Genomic DNA, 8,733 nt, shown 5'->3' with positions numbered 1-8,733 from the left:
TGCATCTGAACTGAAGACAGAGGGCACCATAAACCCGAGAAAGAGCAGGAACGCGCGTTTACCCAGTCCTCTAAGCCCCAGTCAGTCTGGGCGGTTCCATTCCGCCTTTAGCAGCAGACAGAAGGCTCAAGAGCTCACAAAAGTAACAAAACACAAACATGGCGCCCGCTTGCACAGACAGCTAGCTGTTGATAAGAGTACCGCAAAAAAGTGTAAAAGAAAGTTTCCACGTATCACAGAAGTGCAGTCGTTCTGTATTTGAAGTGGATGTCTTCTAATCTGCAAGGGCGGAATACCATACGGAGCTGAAAGCAGCAAGTTGCCTACATGTCAACATTGTTTCTTTTAGTAGTATAAAAACAGCTGGTAAGTGTTAACTTGTTGCTTCACTGGATAGACGACTGATTTTAATCTTAATGACAAGCAAATGTTTTCCTTAACTGTTGCGATAGAAGGATCCTTATTTTGAGCGTGCGGTCAAACTTTGTATCGTTATCCTATTAACTCCCAATTCAGCAGGGTAGGCTATTTACTGCCAAATTTATGATGCAGCGCCGGTATGTGGATTGTCCTGTCCCGCGTTATCTAAATTGATATATTGGTTTGATTTACACTTCGTAGCTACATATGTTGTTACTGCATGTGACACTTCCGTGCCGAACCGGGGTTTAAAATGTGTGGAACTGAGTTGAGATGTGACACAGTTTAACGAAAATATGCAATGATAGTGCAGTAAACTTACAGCAACCCCCAACCTTCATTCTTAGGCCCCAGCCCATTGAAAAGTAGTAGGTCGCTTCTTGCTCTCTTAGCAAACAGCGCAGGTGCTATAGGGTGTGTCAATACAAAGCAGGTAAGCTACCTGTTAAACCGACACGGTTCTTTTGATTATCCGCAGTAGTGAACGAATACCAACACCGCTTAGGCTACGCTGTTCCTTGATATGAATGGTTTGGTTGGCTAAGTTCACTAAAGAATTTTAAAATGACAAGTAGCCTGCACCTCCACTGCAGAATTAAAAATTTGCTGCCATTTTTATGCTTGGAGAGCTGTGCCAGTTGCACGGCTATGTCGATTAAGACCGCAAGTGTGGTTCTGACCGAGTGTCAGAATTTCCCTAAGATGATGACTCGCTCAAAACTAACAGGAAAACCAGAGTTTCTGTCAAGGGACAGTTGAATGCAAGTTCGTGCAGAAGTCGGGTTTCCTAACTTGATAGTTAAGAGTCATTCAGTGCTGGAGCAATTGATATTTGTTGATCAGATAGACGTAGCGTCCTGAAAATGCAGTGTTGTTTGCTAAATGCAACTGCCACTCGGTCTCCATGCTTTAGTTTCCCAATATGTTAGTGCCGTTGTCATTGTTCCCTATATTTTAGTGCCGTTGATAAGGTCGGAAGAAAATATGAGCAGTAGCTGCTGTAAGTAGTTTTGTGGAAAAACATTCACTGTGTTTACTGGTGAAGCTAAAAGATTGAAGTCTTGTGTGGCAAGCTTTAGACTCAAGTAGCCTCAATTGAGACTGCTGAGGTTGGTAAATTGATCATTGAAAATGTATTACTGGCAACAGAAAATAACTCGTTTTGAAGTGGTGTGATTTTTATCTTTGACTGGTTATGATAGGCAGAGCGCTTGCATGACTTGGACTTCCTTACACAGATGTGTCTGTGTACCTTCCTGATCACTACAAGAGTCTGGAACTTAGCATTTCTGTGGCTCAGTGTTTTGACAGCCGAATTCTGTTTTCGTTGCTTGCGGTGTTGGGGCAGCGTAAGGAATGTCAGTCAAAGTCATTCTTTCCACTTTTCCATGTCTGCCTCAATTCCTCCACTGCCCTCCCTGTACAGGACGTCACCTCTCCAGCTGCGCGCGGGCAGGGTAAACGGTCCTCTGTCCAGACTCATTACTGTGGCTACTGATGGTCGCGGCAGGACCCACGCATGACATTTAGCCTACTCACAGCCCTGCTGCTTCAACCCGGCCCCGTAGTTTTATTAGGACGTTAATACACGTGTCATACTGTCGGGGTTGTTTTTTTGGAGTCACAATGCAACAGATAGGTGATGCGCAGGCTTCCCCTCAGTGAGTCAGTGTAGTGTCCTCTGTTACCCTGTCCACATAAAAATGAAAAGCGCTCCTGTCAGTTCTAGCTAATTAGCTGGCTGAGGGACGTAGCAGGGCTCGCAATGAAAATACTCCCGGAAGTGTTTTTATTGGTGAGCAGCCAGAAAAGTTAAATATAAACTGCATTTGATGGGTGATTGCCAATGAGGAATGAACATGATTGATTTCAGCAGGGCCGGAAAGCCTTGAAGCTTCGAGTTTCCATTCAAGTTCCATCTCTGCAAGCTCTTAAAATTTTGTCTATTCATGGATCATGACTTGCACTGCAGGCATAAATGCATGAACTGCAGCTGTGATTTTTCACTTGACTCTTAACTGCCACCTCTCCCAGTTACCCTTTGACAACTTTGCTGTTAACCTTTAATGAGCATGTGTCGTCATTTTAACTGTGCAGTTTTCCAGGAAGGCTAAATCAGTTTTGCTGACTAGGTTTAAAAAAAAAAAAAAAAAAAAAACATCCTCTTGTTGACGGGCAAACGCATCATTATGACATTTACCTTGGAGACCATCTGTTGAGTCCATCGTGGTGGGAGAGCAAAATCTAAATTACCTGGGTCAAGACCTATGCCTGAGTGGTGTGCCCGTGTGCAGTAGGCTGGCTTCAGGGTCCTGTAGAGGAAGGTAAGCAGGTTCATGTAGTTAACAGGTTCAAAGCTCATGCAGCGTAAATGGTCATTAATGGTCCAATGTGGTGCCATTGGTGGGCCCAAGAGAAATCGGCACAGTTTGTAGGAGAGGAGAGTTTCTGCAAAGTTGGGGAAATGTAACACTGCACTATTGTCTGCGGCACTTGAGAACACACACAAAGGCTTGTCGAGTGAATGTAGGTCGAGCAGGTTTTCTCTCTATCCTTGTTTGCTGCAGGCTATTGTCTAACAAGCCTTTACAGTCCAAATGGTGTGCTCACAAGAGTGAATGAAAACATACTTTTTGCTCCTAAATTTAAATTTGGCCAGTGTGAAAGAATTTTAGTTTTTCTTAATTTTGCCTGCTGAGAGGCATCTGTGTAGCCTTGTGCATAAAAATTAAGATTTATTTTGTACTTATCAGTATGAAATGTGCCTATTTTCACATTAGAAGACATGAAAGTTTAGCCTGCTTCCCAGGTGAATACACTAATTACGCTTTATTGCTTCTTGGAAACTGCCTGACAGACGCTTCAAAGAACATTCAGAATTGTATGGGTTCAGCACGTTTTATGATGGGTTAAAATACAGCATTGGTAAATTATTACCAGCTGACTGCCTGTGCAGCAGGTGTTCTTTACACAGACAGTGAGCACATTTTAAATAAAATTTATTATGAATAGCTCCATCTCAGGAAGGGCTTGTGAGACAGTGTTCTCTGGCAAAATATGGTGAGAAATTTTGTATGTTTTTGTATGCAGTGGCGTCTACGTCTTTGTAACAGAAGACCAGAAGGATGGTCAATACGCACTTCAGACCCCACTAATCATGCAAAACATTGGCTGTCTTTGTATCAAGCTGCTAGGAGATCAAATTCCAGATAATGACCATTCCAGTTACTTTTTGTTGATTACTAGAGGGTCCATTTACCACAAAGTGAATGCCTTTTGTACCTCAGAGCATCTGTTGCACCTGTGTACAGGTCACTTAATGCTTAGAAGAATTTTCTATAGATGAATTTGGGCAATATTTGAACACCTTGCTCAATCGAGTATAAAAACTCTAGAGACCGAATCTGTTGGGTAGGAATGATTCCATTAATTAAAATCTTTGTGTCAGCCTTATGCTAGCTTGTTGATGTGAAAGAATAATTAGTGCTTCGTTTTCACCTCTCTCATACTGTGGAAATGGTGAGGCTGGAGTAAGTCAGTGTTTTACAGATGATTTGTCATGCATGAGGAGAAACTAGTCTCATGACTCGTACATTTCTGTAGAGCTTGGCTCCCTTTTTTTTTTTTTACTTCAGAACAGTGCCCTGCTGTGCTGGCTGCTTTTGTCCAACATTTTAATTAGTTTTGTTGTTGCTCACTCTTCTTTTAGAATTAGTTTCATGCGCATGAATTGGTTTTTATGATCAGTTTTTGTTTTGTGGAAAATGACTGTTCCAGGAAAAAAATGGACTGAGCCTGTGTACGCCTGCCCAACAACGGGTTTTCTAACCTTCATCGTCACCGTGCCATTACTGTTAGGATCAATATCTTTCCCAGAGAGGCCCGATCACAGCAGTACTGTTGCCTGTATCTGGAGTTGTCAAGAATCCAAGACCAAACACAGGCCTTATTGTAAAATATCCTGTGTAAAACTCATTCACTGTAGCCAGCCCAGCTCCTATTGCAAATCTCTTGACATGCTGTAGGAAGCGGCTTTTGATTGCACACATACTTTGGCGCCCAACCAGAACCTGTTTTTAGGTGATGAATGGTGGCATGAGAAGCGCCCAGTGTAATGTACAGCATTGTCATTACCACCGTAATCACTCGCAGAGAAGCACCTCAGTTCCTTTCACGCCATACCTGCTCTGAAAGTGTGCTGAAATGGCTGTGGGCATTGGCGCCCAACGCAATATGGATTGTAAACATGTGCTGCTGCAGCCCCATGCTGAAAACCCGGCGGGGGAATTCCAAATAGTGAGGATTCCAGATATGTAACGTGAATAATGCGGGGTCATATAGCACCGCGCCGGTGACGGTCACCAGCATTCCTCACGCCGACCGCCCCTTCCCCCTGCCACCTCACTTCAGAAGTTTCTGCGGTTCTGCTGCTGCTGTCAGGCTGTGAAATATGTACGCCGCGGCAACCCCGGGCGGCTCGCGCTCGGAATCGGCTGGAAGCAGCGAAATGTTCTGCTCTCTCTGAGAGCCTCGGGAGTCTGGGCTGTACGGGGAGCGGTAAAACTGGTCCTGCTGTTGCCCTGGATTAATTCTCCAGGAGCCACTGACGAAAGCTGTCTACACTTTGCATGCGTGACAGTAGACCTTGTGCTGTTGATTTGTCTATATGCTGAGCCAGGCGTTATCATTTCCTTTGTAATAAGTGTCGGATGGTAGATAAGTAGGGAGTGAATGACTAGTAGCATGCCTGTGAACGTAGCATGAACAACATAAAAAATCCTTGCAATTAAAAATGGATGAATGTAAAAAATAAAATGGACAACCTAAGAACTCACAAGGCATTCAGACGTCTATATTAAATTAGCATGAAGATATGTGCTCCAGATTTTGGTCAGGAAAGGTAGAAACAGGATCGACCATATGAAAGCAGACGGCTGTATCTGGAGGATACCAGGGAAACTACATTCTGACAGGAGGCCAGATAAGTTGAAAGGTCAGAGGAAACGATGAAATCCATATGTGGATGGTGATTAGATTCTGAAGTGGTGTGTGTGTGTGTGTGTACGCTTAAGAGCTGACAGTCCAGAGGGCCAGTTTGTTTTCACCATTTTAGCCATGCTGTCTTGTGATGCAATATCTGTCACGAAGCACTCAATTGCTTTCTTATTTGGCAGTTTTCTGGCTGCTCGATAGAGGCTGCCTATCTGTTTGATTAAATTAAAGAGTGGCTCTGACTCATAGGTATCCTTGTGGTATCCTGCATACTTGATTAATCCCTGGCCTAGGGAAAGATAAAGTCATACATATACTAAGTAAAAGGATTCATGGGTTAGACTGTATACGCATACTAGGCTCTTTTTCCATATTGTATTTGAGTGCATAATAATGGCCGCTAATACGGTCTGCCTTTCACTTTGCTGAAGTATTGATACTCAATTAAAATATCCAATCCATTTAGTTAATGTTGCAATACAGAACAGCAGTAAAAACAGTTGAGGACTTTAGCTCTGGAAAGAACCATGGGTCCTGAGTTGAGTAGCTTGCCATTCCTATTCACTGGATGTGCTAGCTGTGAATTTTATTGCTGTTACACAACACTTGTTCAGGGCACTTCTATCCTTCAGTGCCATTCCGTTTGCTTTGGCTTTTTATAGCACATGCGAGCCTTTCATTTGCATCGAAATCATAGCAAATACTTTTGTGCTCTTGGGTATTTTCAGATGAGGATCACTGGTCTTTTCTTTGTGCGTTATCACACGTCCCTTTCTGACCTAAAGCTGCAAATTGGTTAATGGTGTGAAAATCTCGTGGTCTTTTTGCTGCAGAGCAAGTCTGACTTTGGTCTGATTTACAGTAAATGTGGGGGGAGGGAGGTGGGGAGTTGGGGTGTGCAGGACTAGGAAGTCGCCCTTACCGAAGAAAGGGCCAGAGGATTGAGCTTTCGCTTCCCACGACGCAAAGAAAAGGTAGTAGTAATTACTTTGTCGTAATCGATTTTAGGTTAGGTGTAAGCAGTGCATGTTCTGCCTGCTCAATCCAGAGAACTTGCTTCGGGGACTGAGAGAAAATGTGTGTTTCAGACTGTGACTGAAATGTAAGACATATCCTAAGGCAAGCGGCTTCTCATGATTAGAATACCATGTCAATAATGGCTCCTTTTATGTCCTATTCTCATATGTATCGTGTGTAGTGGATGCATCAACTGTGCCGTATGGCAGTTGAACGCTTGAAAGCTTGCCTTGTCCACAGTCCAGGCTAAGTTGGCCTGTGTGATTGCATACTGGGCAAGCGGTGATTTCACCCTGTGAGCTGGACATAAAAATCAGGGGCCCATCACTGAACGAACCCATGAATGGGTTCTGGATATGTATTGGGACAATTGACAGTTATGCACAGGCGATTCTGTTTTAATGTTACATATCATGTGACCAGTACCCAAAGTCTAGTAGGGCTGGATTTTTCCTTACTGAAAGGAAACCATGCCTTTTAGCCAGCTCTGAAATAGATATCACATGCTGTGTCCTACCCTGGACTGTAATCGAGACCTAAGATTATGTTATCTTGATATCATCATGGACCCACCGGCTATCTGTTGAAGAAAGAATGAAGGACAAAGACTGGTATCAACCACAAAAGGACATTGTGAGGAGTTGCCCATCTCATCTGATAAAATTGCGCATACTGGTGAATTCTGCAATACTTAGATCTCAATGAACTACAGATTGGGGTGATGGTACCGGAAAGCTGCTACAAAGTTCCTGCTAACTATTTCCAAGGATTTTCCCACATAGATGCAATTGGCACACAGCCTTTTTCGGGAACAGTACACTCATAGCCACAAAGAAACGCTCGAGTGAAAGAGCTGGAGCTTGGGCATGCTGTAAGCTCTGCCTCTGGATGTATGTCGTGCGTGTGTTCCTCAGACTGACCTTAGAGGTCCAGCATAGACTAAAGCCCATCAGAATTACAGTTTACAGGTTGCTGGATAAGTAGGTGGATGACTCCTTTTGAGGGGTGCTTTACATTTATATTTTTGTTATTTGAAAGTACATTTTCCAGAGTACATTTTTTAGTTCCAGACGCTAAAAGGTTTTTGATTAACTTAGACCCCTCCCCCCCATATTTTCGTTTTGATAAGCAGTTCACCAGGGCTTGAGCTCATGCAGTCATGTATGAGGCTAGCATGTCTGAGAAAGGTGCCATATAAAAATAAACATATTAACTTTTTAAGCAAAGCTCATGAATTATTTTGAAAGCTTGACACTTCTGTTTGGCCTGTGTACTTGCTGACCGCGTATAAGAATTGAGTAACTTTGCTACCTGAGACCACAAGAGGTTTTTATTTATTTTTGTTCATATTTCATATTTTGGTAACCGTACCAAGGGTTACTGTGTAAATGTTATGTGTGCCACATTGTGTGCATTCCTTCGTCTCTGAGAAGCAGTGCATTACGACATCGCTGCCATAAACGGTCTCTTTGTCCCAATCGTCGGTTGCGTCACGCTGCCTGAAATCTGAGCGAAGCGAGTGGATTCTCTTTGTTCAGCCCGTCTGTCTCGTCTGCTAGCGTGGCCGTCGGCCCTGGTTCCGTTGCGACAGGTGGCGGACGGCCGAGCCCTTGCGCCTCTCCTCATTGGCTGGCGGGTGGGGCCAGGTGTAAAGCGCGGTGCAGGTGGCTGAGGGGAACAGGATGCGGTAGAATGCCGGTGGCGCTGAGGTCACACTGCTCTTTTTGGTGAGGGAGCGCCAGAGCGCTCTCCCTGAGAGCCTGGGAAAGGTGTGCTGGCTTATACGCAGCGGCAGCCTGCTATTATCTGTCGTACTGTTCGTCACGTTTATAGTGGGAGCAATATTTTCACTTGCAGTGTGTCACATTTTGGTCTTTGGGAAAATATGGTACATTTGGTCTTTGTAGTCATGGTTCCATGAGACTTTAGTGTTTAAATCTCTGGGAAGAGTTCCTTCCTCTGGTGATTAAAAGAATAAACTTGGGTCATCGTATTACACTTTATTACACAATTATTACAATATTTTTTTTCCCCTGGTACATAAATCATTTACTTGAGTTCTTTCATGGCGTGACATTTCAGTACAGAAAATTTATAATTCAGCAAGAAGCAAGCAAGGCTGTTTCTGTGTTGTTGTACAACACATTGGTTCAATTGAATGTTTGTGAAAGGATTTAAGAGCCCCTTTTGGAATGCAGCCCAGAATAAGGTGGCTAGTTCAATTCAAATCCAGTAACCTCGGTTGACCCCATTAAAAGGCTGGTTCTCATTGGACAAGAACCACTTGAAAATGCTCTGCTTGGC

The 8,733-nt window shown here is 43.6% G+C and overlaps 1 protein-coding gene across 3 annotated transcripts in view; it reads left to right on the top strand.

The window, feature by feature from the left end:
* The first annotated feature begins 19 nt into the window (after positions 1–19).
* The window catches only part of dennd4c (DENN/MADD domain containing 4C), a 53,236-nt gene continuing 44,522 nt past the window's right edge, over positions 20–8,733 (top strand). The window contains exon 1 of one of the 3 annotated variants that reach the window (XM_064343508.1): positions 20–366. The gene's annotated coding sequence lies outside the window, so the exon portion shown is untranslated. Of the gene's footprint in view, positions 367–651; positions 854–8,733 lie in introns of those variants that run through there. The other 2 variants (XM_064343506.1, XM_064343507.1) reach the window with 2 other exon arrangements.

Source organism: Anguilla rostrata, chromosome 7, assembly GCF_018555375.3.
Source record: "Anguilla rostrata isolate EN2019 chromosome 7, ASM1855537v3, whole genome shotgun sequence".
NCBI classification, from domain to species: domain Eukaryota; kingdom Metazoa; phylum Chordata; class Actinopteri; order Anguilliformes; family Anguillidae; genus Anguilla; species Anguilla rostrata.
Note: the sequence above shows the minus strand (reverse complement) of the source record. Positions and strands in the feature narration are given on the sequence as shown.